This window comes from Sminthopsis crassicaudata, chromosome 3, assembly GCF_048593235.1.
Source record: "Sminthopsis crassicaudata isolate SCR6 chromosome 3, ASM4859323v1, whole genome shotgun sequence".
Taxonomy (NCBI): Eukaryota; Metazoa; Chordata; class Mammalia; order Dasyuromorphia; family Dasyuridae; genus Sminthopsis; species Sminthopsis crassicaudata.
Genome location: NC_133619.1, coordinates 166,298,824 through 166,312,769, shown reverse-complemented (window position 1 = coordinate 166,312,769; position 13,946 = coordinate 166,298,824). Strand labels below are relative to the sequence as shown.

Here is a 13,946-nt window from a genome sequence, read left to right as displayed (position 1 = left end):
CTCAAAGAACTTCAGTTCATTATATAAGCAAGACATATATATATATATATATATATATGTATATATATAAAGCAACCATGTTTGGAACATTCTTCTTTATCATTTCTCTAACCCCCATTTTTAATTTTAATCTTTTTTTTGTACTCTCTTAGCACCCTCCCTCTACCAAAAAATTAAAAACCTTTAAAATTGTTTTGCCTATATTTCTGTATTTACTTAATTGTGCATATATTGTCTTTATCCAGTATAATGGAAGTTTGAGGGCAGAAAATATCTTTGTTTTGATATTCTGATTCCTTAGTCTAGTTTTATACACAGAAGGAACTCAAGAAATGAATATTAAATTGGATCAACTATACAAGAGCCAAGACTTTGTTGTATATGCTATATGTGTTATGAGAATTAAAAAAAAAAAAAAAAAAAAGGATATCATTGGCTGTGATGACACTCAATGAATTGATAGTGATGCCTGTGGGTCAGAAATAGGCAGGAAATTAAAATGTTGATTCATATTACTCACTGTAATGATCAAAGAGTTTTGATATTGATTCAATATCAAAGTAACCATTATCAAATCAGACCATTAAACCATAATCCCATACTTCCCAAATTATATACTTCCCAAATTATATAGTATATTTCAGCTTCTTTTTTCCTACAGGTTGGCTATAATGATAGTCACACTCAAAAACATGAATGGATCTGAGATTTCTTAGATTCAAAAGTACCCCCTCCTCACATTGCTGCAAGAGAATAACCCATTCATGCCTACTTATTCCACAAGATTCTTGTTCCTCAAGGTCACCAGAGAGATTCTATTTAAAATGTTGGATTGAAAGAAAAGAGCAAACTGAACTGCTTGTAAGAAATTGTAGCACAAGCTTTTTTTTTTTTTTTTTTTTGAAACCAAAGAGCCATTTTTTTCAATATGAAATACCACTTTACTAGTGTTGCTCTAGGGCATTGAGACACCTAGCATCACTGCCTCAGAAGAACTAATCACTCATAATGGGTGTGAACAGTTTGCAATATATAACAAATAAGGAATTTCACAGAAAGGAGGATCTTAAAGAATTGTATTAGAAAAAAAAAAGAATATGTATATATATGCATATATATACATATATACATACATATATATATAGAATATATATATAGATATAGTATTATATATATATACATACATATACATATATATATATATATATATATATATATATATATATATATATATATATATATATATATATATATATATATATATATATCAGAGATTAGGAATGAGGTGGCCAGAATATTATCCTGGGTGTATTGTTATGAAAAAGTGAGGAAGGCCAGGAATATGGTTGCACTAAGTAGATTTTTTTTCTTAAAAAATAAGAAAAAGCTTCACATTTAGAGAGAAACCTGGTGACTAGTCAGAGATGCATTAGAGAAAATTATGGCTTAAGTATTAGAATAGATTATCTCTAAGGTCCTGTTCTTCTCTATGCTTCTTTAGCTACAATTCATTCAGTTATAGTGTACCAATATATAATTAAAAGGAAACTTTCTCCAATGATTCCTTAAGCTCTAGAAATATAAATTCTCAAAGTCAGCTGTTGATTTCTTCTGTGATTATGGATATAGATAAAAGTACATATTTCCACTTATAAAAATTAGACTCATTATATCACTGCTAAAGGAAGGGCATAAGCAATTAAAAATGAAAACAATGACATTTTAGAAAATAGGATATTTCCTTTTCCATTTGTAATAATCTTTTGGTTAATGTTTAGTTAGGAAATGCTGAGGTTTCATAGAATAGTGCTAGACAGCTGCTGATCCACTATGGATGAATATTTGTACTGTGAAGGAACATGAACTGTTATGGGCCAGAACTTGAAACAAAGTGCTTAGTTCATACCTTTAAAGAAGTTCACACATTAGTTCACACATTTAGAGGGAATATATGAGGAAGAGATTCATAAGTTGAGGAGATTCACAAGTCGGGCAGAAATATAAGCAAGAAGCTCTCAAGGACAAGCCCACTCTTGGACTTCTGGGAGATACACAAGCCTACAGAAACCCACAAGCCTATTCTCTGAAAGGAGGAGTCAAGATTCATTCCAGCTTCCACCTTTGTGCCAGCTGGAGGCTGAAGGACAAAACCTTTGGATTCAGAGACATTCAAAGGGAGCTCTTGGAACCAAGGAGAGAGATAGGGCTCTAAGAAAGCTAACCAAGCCCCAGGAAAAGATTCAAGAGTTTGAAGGCAAAAATAAAGGATTTGGACTGCATTTGGGATGATTGAACTGAACTGAAACTAAGGCTGCCTCCAGAAGCTCCCCAAGAAACCTGTTCCCAGAGAACATTAAAATGAACCACATCTCCTTATAACCCCTTTTCTTTTTTTTTTTCCAAGTCTCCAATAATTTAATAATATCAATGGCTTCTCAGCCTAAAATCTATTTTAAAGTATCTAATTAAATTAAGCCCATGTTTTGTCCCTGGAAATCAGAGATGATACATAAGGAAAGATTTTTAAAATTTTTATATCAGTAAATTTTTTTCATGAGGTGAAAGAAAAGATTTAGTCCAGCTAATCTTATTTTGATAATAAACTTAAAAATAAAATGGAGTAACACCTTCCAATATCTCAAAAAAAGAAGTTTGAGTCATTTAAAGAATTTTCTTTACCATGTTCAGGAACAATTGCAAACATAATAACAATATCTTAATGTTATAATAGTAATCAATGACACAATATCTGTCAAAGATTAATAAATTTTTACTTCTTTCCTTCTTCTGCCCTCCCACATTGATGCAATGGAACATTATAATATAATTAAAATTAGCAAGTAAACCCTAGTTTTTCACAATAATCTATTATGAATTTACCATCCATATTTAAATATCTAAACCTTTTTTATACAATCACTTATTTTTGTTCTGAAATGTTTCAAAAATTGTACAGGAAACCTTTCATCTTAAAGGAAACAGTCTCAAAAAAGCTTTTTATTAGGAAATCTCTTTACTTCAAATACAGTATTATTTTTTCCTCACCTCACTATATTCCAAAATATAGTGATGTTCAGGTTCATAATGCTTGCAACTTTCATTATTAAAAAGACTTCCAAAATAATCAATAGAATTTCTCTCTCCAAATTATTCCTGATTACATCTGTGTTCACCAATGGTTCTTTCCTTCTCTTTACTGAATACCTTTTTATGGAGCTACTCTAATTCTGCCATATATTTCATGGGATGGGACCGACTTTCCCAAAATATTCCAAGAATGAATATCATAGTTTTATATGATTGTGATATATTTTCCTTTAAATTTCCAAGAATATTATGATAAAGTATAATTTCTTGTGAGAAGATTTGTTAGAAGGTAGAAGCAGAAAAACTGGCTGATGTTTTCAAGGAATAGAATATAATAGGAACTAGATTAATTTCCTGAATCATTATATGATTTGGAGTCCATGATTATCCTAGAAATATAGTTTTGACTGTTTTATGCTAAAATAGTCCCTATATATCAGCATTAAGGCATAGCTACTACTCAACATTTTCCTCGTTGATATCATCCTCAAAAATTATCCTGCAAGTCTGAATATGTATGTCTCATTCTATATCTCTAGTCCAAAATCTCTCTAGTGAGAAGTGGGAAGCATAATTTATATTCCTAATCGTGGCTATTATACTAATCAAGGTCATGAAGCTTAACAAAATATTTTCTTTTATATTTTCAGAGGAATTCAATTATCCACAGAATTAATGGTTTTCCATGGTACTTAATTATCCAGATTATTTACAAAACTATTAAATAGGTCTTACCACAGAATTGATCCTGGAAGGACATCATCAAACTCTCTGACTACAGAATCTCTTTTGCTCCTGTCTCTAAATCAGTTGGCTTTTTGCAGAAAAGATTTCCTCCAGCTCTAGGGAGATCCATTTTTGGAAAGCCCTTTGATATGAAATCCTATCAAAGGCCTTTGGAAAGTCCAAATAAATTACACAGATAAAGCTGCAATACTGCTATAACACATAATACAGAACTGAGAGCAGATCAAGACAGACTAGACAGACAAGACAGACTATTTTCAGAAAGCTTTCTGATTTTTTTTTAATAAAAGCAACTAAAGAATTCAATCATCAAATATCAGATCTAAAAGACTGGAATTCTATTATACTGCTTCCTGGGCTCCAAAATAGTGTATTAACTTCCAAAGAGAAGAAAAGTTAGAATGGAACTCAGCCTTTACTCAACCAGCAAAGAAAGTGAACCTTTTGATACATTTATTGTAGTTCAAAGAACACTACAGCTTGAGCTCACAGTTGTATGAGAGATAGTAAAATAAAAAGACCATGTTTCTCTCTTTCTCTTTTTCTTCTTTCTCTCACTCTCTTTGTACAATATGTGTAATATATATATATATATATAGTTTCAAAAGGCTTAACCTGATCTGTTTCTAATTTATATTATTCTTTTATTTTTTAACAAAGAAACTAAAAGCACTTATTGATATTAACGTAATCTAGAATGCACATAGAAAGTCTAATATATTTCTGAAGGAAGAAAGGGAAAATGCAGGCTTTATTCTCAAAAGCAATTATGGAATGTAGTGCTGATAATATAAGTTGTTCATATTTAAAGAAAATATGATGAAAAAAATAATGGAAAGTTCAGAGTTTAACTTTTGTCAAAGAGCCAAGTAATCAATAAGCATTTATTAAGTGCCTACTGTGTGCAAGACTCTGTATTAAGCATGTGAGATACAAAGATAATATCTCCTAATTTCTAGAAACTCAACTTGTTGATGTCAACTTTTCAAAATTTATTTTTCATTATTTTGTGGTTGTACTTTTCATTTACATTGTTGTAGTTATTGTATATATTGTTTTCATGATTCTACTTCGCTTTGAATGAGTTTACATAAGTCTGTAGCCTTCTCTATTTTGGGGTTCAGTGGATAGAGCACCAGCTCTGAAGTCAGGAAGACCTGAGTTCAATTCTGGTTTCAGATACTCAACACTTCCTAGTTGTGTGACATTGGGCAAGTCACTTAACCCCAATTGTGTCAGCAAAATGCAAAGAATTATTCCCTTAGTCATACTTATAAAATGCATCCACTTTCTAATCATTTATCCACATAAGCTTGTGGTAGTTTGTGGTGGTAATTTTTGGCAAATAAATGCTACCCAAGTTTACCAGCTGCCCCCTCCCTTTTTTAAGAGATATAAATTCTTTATCCTTAGTAATTGGAGTTCTTGGGTTTATTATGACACTGTATTTGATTACTTATGAGATTATAGGTCAGTTCCATTGATCAACTTTTCTATTTTTTAATAGTATCTAATAAGCTTGCTGATAATTGCTTTGTATAGTTTTAAATTTGAAAATGCCAGTTCTACTTTTTAAAAAGTCCTGTAAGATTCTTTTATTCTTCCAGAAGAATGTTAATTTTGTTATTTTTTCTACTCCAATAAACAATCCTTGAGTAGTTTGATTAGCATAGCATTAAATTTCTAAATACCAACTATTTCCAAATGCTATTTGCTAACCATGCCCAGATTTTCAGAGCACTGTGCTGACTGGGACTCAAACCCACAAGATATCTTGAGGGGAAACAAAAACAGAAGCCATTCTCTCGGCTTTCACTGACAGATGGTCAGTTCATTGGCAAAGCACAGAGAAGCCCCAAAAGAAGGGAAGATACCCAAGGATTTAAGAGCTTGGCAGTTACAATGCCTCCCTATCATTAGAGTCTTACCTGTCTCACTTTTTTTTGTGAATCATTCTATGCTTCTTTCTCCTTAAATTATTCACTAAAGACAATTCACATGTATTTAGAAAGATTGGTCACTTTGTCACTGCAAAAATTCCAGGAGCTTATTTTCTGCTTCTGGGAACTAGCTGTGTTGCTTTTCCCACTCTGGTAAATCATAGGAAACTAAACACCTAATGAGTATCTTTAGTTTCATTGATTTGATTGAGTCTATTACTTGCTTGCTTTGCAGGTGACTGATTAAGAGCTGTAACAAATGCTCTCAGGTGCCATTTTGCAAAAGGAATTGATAACAATATTAGGAGATATTTATATTGTATTAGAAGGCATTTTCTATCTATATAGTAGCCTCATACCCTCCTCCCACAAGGAATCATGTGTTTATCTTTGAAAATGTATTTATTGCCTCTTAATAAGTTAACATACTCAAAATGTTCAAAAGGTTTAAGATAGTTATTTGGTTAACGATGAATGTTGGAGGGACTGTGGGAAAACTGGGACAGTGATGCATTGTTGGTGGAGTTGTGAAAGAATCCAATCATTCTGGAGAGCAATCTGGAATTATGCCCAAAAAGTTATCAAAATGTGCATACCCTTTGACCCAGCCATACTACTACTGGGCTTATATCCAAAAGAAATACTAAAGAAGGGAAAGGGACCTGTATGTACCAAAATGTTTGTGGCAGCCCTTTTTGTAGTGGCTAGAAACTGGAAGATGAATGGATGTCCATCAATTGGAGAATGGTTGGGTAAATTATGGTATATGAATGTTATGGAATATTATTGTTCTGTAAGAAATGACCAACAGGAGAAATACAGAGAGGCTTGGAGAGACTTATATCAACTGATGCTAAGTGAAACGAGCAGAACCAGAAGATCATTATATACTTCAACAATGTTACTGTATGAGGATGTATTCTGATGGAAGTGGATATCTTCAACATAGAGAAGAGCTAATCCAATTCCAATTGATCAGTGATGGACAGAATCAGCTACATCCAGAAAAGGAACACTGAGAAATGAGTGTAAACTGTTATTTTTACCTTCTGAATCCAATTCTTCCTGTGCAACAAGAAATTCGGTTCTACACACATATATTGTATCTAGAATATATTGTAATATATTTAACATGTATAAGACTGCCCGCCATCTGGGGAAGGGGGTTAGGGGAGGAAGGGAAAAAATCTGAACAGAAGTAAGTGCAAGGGATAATGTTGTAAAAAATTACCCATGCATATGTACTGTCAAAAAAAAAAGTTATAATTATAAAATAAAATAAAAAATTAAATAAACAAAAAAAGATAGTTATTTGGTGTAGGCATGGTCTCAAGTCATTTCCTAATAAATTTATTCTAAATGGAATCTTCAATAGGAGACTCATTCTGTGCTTTGTATTTGAAATTCCAACTGTTTAGATCTAATTGTTTTTCTGTGTGTGTGTGTGTTTATAAATAATCTTAAAGTACCTTTCAGATGGATCAAACTTGTCTAAATACAGTCCAAATAAGGAGGAATGGGGGAAGATATGGGAACAATGAATGGAAATAATATATGCTTCCTGAAAGCTTGAATTTAAGAGTTTGAAGCAGCCTTCCAGATTGTGTAGTCCAGCTTATAAATTACAGATTAGAAAAATAAGGCACAGGGATGTTGAATTGACTAAATTTATACAAATCCAAGTTTGAATATAATCTACTGACTTCAAATCTAGTATACTTTCTGTTTAACTATGTTGTCTAACAAATAAAATGAAATAACAAAGATGGGCCTAAAAAATTATATATATATATATATATATATATATATATATATATATAAACATATCTATATATCATATTTATACATATATTTCATATGTATATGTACATATATATATTCATATATACATTCATATCTATACAGGTATGTATATATGCATTCATTTAAACACATATTCTTATATATTTATATATCACTCATTTATAGACATGTTAATGTACATATATACATAAATGTATATCTCTATCTATTTATCTATGTCTCTTAAAAAAAGACCCCCCTATCTCACCTGAACTGGATATACAGCAGTCACTCAAAGCCCAATTCCAATACTGATTGATTTGAAAGCTTTAACCTGCTCCATTTTTCTGACTTTGACTGGTTTACCCCTACTCAGGCAAGCTTGGAGCTCTGCTTCCCAGGACTGATTCTACAGGCACTAGGTTTAGGGTGGATGCCATATCAGTTTTATCCTTTTTCAGCTCTAAACTCCCAACTTGACATCTCACAGTCTTGCTGTCTCTGGTAGCAAAGATTACAGGAGTGTATCACTATATGCAAATATCAAAATTTAGAGCTTCCTTCCATATTTGTCATAGGATAGAGGAATATTACTTTTAAAAGTTTCTCAGAAGAAATGTGGTTCTACCTTAAATAAAACCTCAGACTTCATTATAATAATTTTAATTCATATTTTATTTTGTAGAAGCAAGGCAACCTTAGAGGAAATATTTTTTCTTCAAAAGTTCAATATGAGCAGAAGGTACACTTCAAATAGTATTCATTTGATTTTATTATATATATTATCTAAATTTGAGTTTAAAAATGAATCAATAATTTAGAATAAAAAAATTAAGAATAAAAAAAAAAACTAGCCTTTCTCCCTAAAAACTGTATCCTCCAAATTTGAAGCATGCTCTGGTGATATCAAGTATTTTCTAACCAATCAAAATAAAGTAGGGAATTTGTATCCAGCTAAGATAAGTTCTTAGACTTAGGTGGGATGGTTAATTTTCTGAGATTACTAGAGGTCAGACCTCTGAAGGGAGAAGCAGAGGCATTACCTTGGTTATACAAATATGACAGTTAACTGTTTATGTAGAGTTAAATCCATATGGTAAAAATAACACTGGTATTGATCCCTGTCTCTCAGTCTTGGCTATATTATTCAAGTGCTCCTTTCAAATGTGAATATCTCAAAAATGCCAATAACTTACCTTGTCTCAATTGACAGCAGAGCTGAAAAAAAGCAATTTCAGGAATCCATCAGCAACGTTCCTGGTGAATGGTCAAGCAGAGTAAATGTGTCTCTTCACAGCTTCTATTGTCCAGATACAGCTGAAAAATAAAAAAGAGTGGGACATTTGCAAAGTGATCCCAAGCTTTTCCTTTTGAGTCAAACCCTTTCTTACCCAGCACCACTTCAATCTTATCTCTTCTTCCATTGAGAGAGAGAGAGAGAGAGAGAGAGAGAGAGAGAGAGAGAGAGAGAGAGAGAGACAGAGACAGAGACAGAGACAGAGAGACAGAGACAAACAGACACAGATAAGACAGAGAGAGACAAGAGAGAGACAGAGACACACAGATACAGAAACAAACAAACAGACAGAGACAGAGATAGAGACAAAGGCAGAGAGAGAACCAAGTTGTAATTTACTTCACTGTAATTTACTGTGAATGAGTGTCAGTCAATATGCAATATTTCATTTTAGGCTTCTTCTGCTCAATACTGAATAAAAAGGCTTTATTCACTTGAATGCTTTTCAAGAATCTGCAAGAAAGTTGGGACATATTTGGGGAGTCAGACCTTTCTTTGTCATGATTTCACACCATGGAGATACCATAAGATAAACTTAGTGGAGAACTTACAGGATACTTATAGAAAAATCCAGATATAGGTGTCAAGGACCAAAAAAATGTAGTCATTCTTCACTGACAAGGAATCTTGTTAGCAAGAAGACAGTCAGAAAAGAATAAGCTGGAAGAAGACTGGAAAGATAGGAGAGTGAGAAGTCTTATCTATGTCAGAGGATTTTATATTTGTTCCTAGAAATTATTAGGGAGCCATTGCAGTTCATTATTAAAAAGGAGGTGACATTATCAATCTTGGACTTCAGGAAAATCACTTTTACTACTGAATGAAGATCAGATTAGTATAGAGAAAAAACTAAGGCAAGGAGACCAGATAAAAGATTACTGTAGTAGTTCAGGCATGAACTTGCACTGCAATAGCATTTGGTAAGTGAAGGCAAATAGGTGTATCTATGAGATGTTATGAAAGCAGAAATGGTAAGAATAGATGGTCAGTTGGATATGGTAACTAAGTTACCATATATAATATATAATAATAGGGAGTCAGGAAAAGAAAAACCTGAGTAGAACATGATGTGAGAGAAGCTAAGCATGGAGAGAGATATTTCTAGCAAAGTCTTTTCTCTGTTATAAATCTGCTGAGTTATGAAGTTGGTTGATATGTTATTTAATGGCCTCTCTAATGAAGGAATGAAGAAGATAATGAAAAAAATTCATAATTAGAAGCAACCTCAGGACTCATCTCATACAACCCATATTCAAGTAGGAATATTTTATGTTAAATTTTAAAAAGTAATATTCTGCTTCTGCTTGAAGACCTTCAGTGATGGGAGACTCACTACCTTGGGTTGCATTTTTTTTTTTGTACTTTTGGACAAATCTAAGTATGATATTTTTCTCCTCTATTATTTCAAACTGAAAATTGTGTCTCTCAAACTTCCATAAATTATAAATCTGACTTTTTGAACAAATAGTGCTTATTCACTTTCAAAAGGACAAGCCTTCAAAAACTGAAATCTATGACATCTTTCATAAGCCTATGAAAAAGCTTTCCTTATTATGTAAGTGATGGTTAAACTATATATGGTTAAAAAAAACCATAGATAATAATGCTGACTGAATATACCAAAAAAAGGAAACTATAAAAATTGATGTCTGTGATAACACTAAATGTAGTCTTTAAAATGAACTACATATTATCTATACTTAATTATGTGACACTATAACAGTCACATTTGACATTTATATAATGCTTCAAATTTATATAAAGCTTTGCATACAAACATTACCTACAATATTATATCATAAAATAGAACATAGTGTCCTAGGTATCAGAAGACTCTCATTGTGTCTCTGACACTAACTGAGTGACCTTTTGCAAATTACATACTCCTAGGGAATCAATTACTTTTGCTGAAAAAACAATGGTTAGTATATATAAAAACTCTTTAAACTAAAAGTTCAATGAGTTTTCATATGTGTAATATATAATTTAACTGTTGTGAATTTCATGAATCATTATTAATAGTAATAATAAATCATAAAGCAATTTGTGTTTTACAATATTAATTCTGTTTGTATACATTTGATCTTTTTAGTGTATAGTCTTTTGGTATAGTTTTCTGCTTACCAGTTTAAAAAACAGAAAAACACTGCTTTTCATTAATGCCTGATATAAACATTCTCTAAAAGTTAAACCAAAACCCCTATATTCTGGTATTTATGCATATGGAGCCAGATCAAGTACATAAATACATGTATATAAGTGTATGCATCATTGACTTTTTATTTCAGATTCTCTGATTAGGGAAAAGATCGAAAGTGTTTTTATTTTTTAAAAAAGATGAATTTCTTAATTTTCAAAAAAAATTATTATTATTTGGGGATTATCTTGTTTTACATTTCCATAAATGGTAACATTTCTTTGTTAATTTAATTTCCCAAGGATAAAACAAACAGTAAAAACAAAACAAAACAAAACAAAAACTTTGAGTAAATTGTAAAGCAGCAAGTGGAATAAGATTTTAACACAAAGAATATTTTAGGCACAAATGACATTTTATTTCTAAAGTAATAAAGACTATTTTTTGTATTTATTATCTGATATTTAAATATTCAGGTATAATTAGGTTATAAGAGCCTTTCCTTGTGTAGTTATCTTTTCATATCACAGAGAATATTTTTTAAATATGACTAATAGATTGTAGCACTTTTGCTTATGCTTAAAATTGAACCAAATTTAAATGGCATAGTATGTTCATTTCCTTTTATACTTTTCTTGGGGTCAAGATTTTTTTTTTTAACAAAGAGCAGGAAATTATAAATTAAGGACAATGAAAGCATCTCAAATTAAAATTCAAGTTACAGATAACAATGGTTGCTCTCCCTGTCTCCATTCCCCTCTCTCCATATACATACACCTTCTCTTGATGCTGGAACCATGCTGCACAAATCTTTTCCCTCTAAGACTTATGCAACTTATGAGTTTTTGCCATCAAACTCATATTTAATCCAGTCAACTATTGCAAAAGCTTCAGAACCCAGACCTTCTCCAAATGACAGTTATATAAATTTTTGTCTAAACCTCTTATTCATTTTCCACCTCCCTCAAAAATTCAAGTTCAGAGTTCAGGGTTCCAGGCTCTTATCCATAACTAATCTGGACATTCTTATTTCTTATTAAAGAAACAAATGGAAATAGTCTACTTATGAAAAGACTGCTAAAATAAGATTAGTTCCCATATCTTGTTTAAAAAGTCTCATGGCTGTTCTCATTAAGTATAACAAATTGTAAGAAGACTCTGCTTAAACTCAGACCTGCATTTTAATGTATTTGAAATCCAGGTTCACTGACCCCTATTTTGGCTAGATATTGTTGAGTCTGGTTGTCCTTACTGTCTCATATTATCTTGCCTTTTGGTTGGCTATCTTACCTGATACACAGAGAGGCCTTTATCTTTGGCTGGTAATACAGCCTTCTAACAACCAAGTCTTTGATCCCATTTACTGAGCACATATCCTTCTTAAGAACTCTCACCCTTCATCATATCAGAATATTGTACTGCTAATTTAACTTTTCTGCTTGAATCTAGTTTACCACAAAATATAGTACATAGAGATCTGAATTTGGAAATAGACATCAAGTCAAGAAGAATGGACGTTGTGTTAAGCTTTCTGCTAAGCAGTAGGCATGTGTGTGTGTGCGAGCATGCACACACATACATACATACATACATATTCACAAACACTCATATATTTGCCAAATAAAAATAGCCTATTAAAACAAAGAACTCATAATTTAGAAGGAGAAATGACATAGAAACAACTAATCCTTAACAGCATATAGACAGGACAAAATGGATATAATCTTATATAGGAAGCATCAAAGGCAATAGTGGAAAACTTCTTGCACATTGATTTTGAATCCAGCCACTTTCTGCCTGTGTATACTGTGTGGATTTTTACCTCATCTTTAAAATTATAATGATCATTTCTATCTCTAGATCTATGATTCTGTGATCCTATGAAATCTTCTACTTTAATAACTTAAAAGTTAAAAAACGTAATTATGACCAAAGTATCAGAAGAAAGCATCATAAAGAAATTTTATCTCCCTAAATCAAAACCAGCTCTCTATTGGCCTCTCCTTTGTGTTATGTTTTTAGACATTAAATTTCATGATAAAATTTTATAAAAGGTGCAGAAATTAGGGGTGAATCTGACTATAGAACATTGTTTGAATATTTCAATCCAACATTTTAATGAAAATTTGAATATTATTTTATATGTTTTTATTCTTAAAAATTAAATAAAAAGAAAAAATCCACCACACTAATTAGCATCCCAGTTAATAGAGTTCTATTTAATGAAATCTCTATTGTCTTTGGGACAGTTTCAAAGAGACTAAGTCACAATTTCTAAAAAAGAATTTCCATGAAAATTGACCTAATAAAAAGTAATCCACTGAGGTGTTTGACATAAATTCCTCCCTAGTCTATATTCAGCAAGGAAGAAACCTGCTTCAGAGATCATTTCCCTAATTTATACAATCTAACAAACTGAAATAACTGTGTATTTTATATATAAAAATATATCATTTGTCCCTGATTTTCAATAATGAATATTTATTATCTAATTCTAGTAAACTATTTCCAGAACAAAAATTGCTAAATGACTATGAAATGAATGTATAGTCTGAAAATAAAAATTAATAGCCTGGCATTAAACCCCAGAAGCAGAATGCTGACAGATGTAGGTTAAAGTGCTAAGAAATTTTCTTCAGTTCTTTCTTTTATTTTCTTTAAATAAAAGCCACTGCTTTGAATATTTTAAAGTACTTTAATTGTTTTTTTTCAACAACCACAAGCACAAACCATATTCACCCACAGTTTATTTTATTTTAGGGTGAGCCTTTACTTATTCCTCAACAGTTTACATTATCTCATACCAAGAAAAATGAAAGAGAAGCCCAATGATATCTGTTATACCTTCATTATAAACTGCCCATTCGAGTCACTAAACCTTGTTTCTTCAGTTTTGTTATCTTCAAATCGAGATGGAGAGAGTAACTACTCCTATGTGCTATAAAAATTTTGAGGA

At 31.5% G+C, this 13,946-nt stretch overlaps 1 protein-coding gene across 7 annotated transcripts in view; it reads right to left on the bottom strand.

The window, feature by feature from the left end:
• The window catches only part of MYO16 (myosin XVI), an 899,069-nt gene that overhangs the window by 782,202 nt on the left and 102,921 nt on the right, over positions 1 to 13,946 (bottom strand). For all 7 annotated transcript variants that reach the window (XM_074299517.1, XM_074299521.1, XM_074299522.1 and 4 more), the window contains one exon: positions 8,753 to 8,873. The gene's annotated coding sequence lies outside the window, so the exon portion shown is untranslated. The remainder of the gene's footprint in view (positions 1 to 8,752; positions 8,874 to 13,946) is intronic.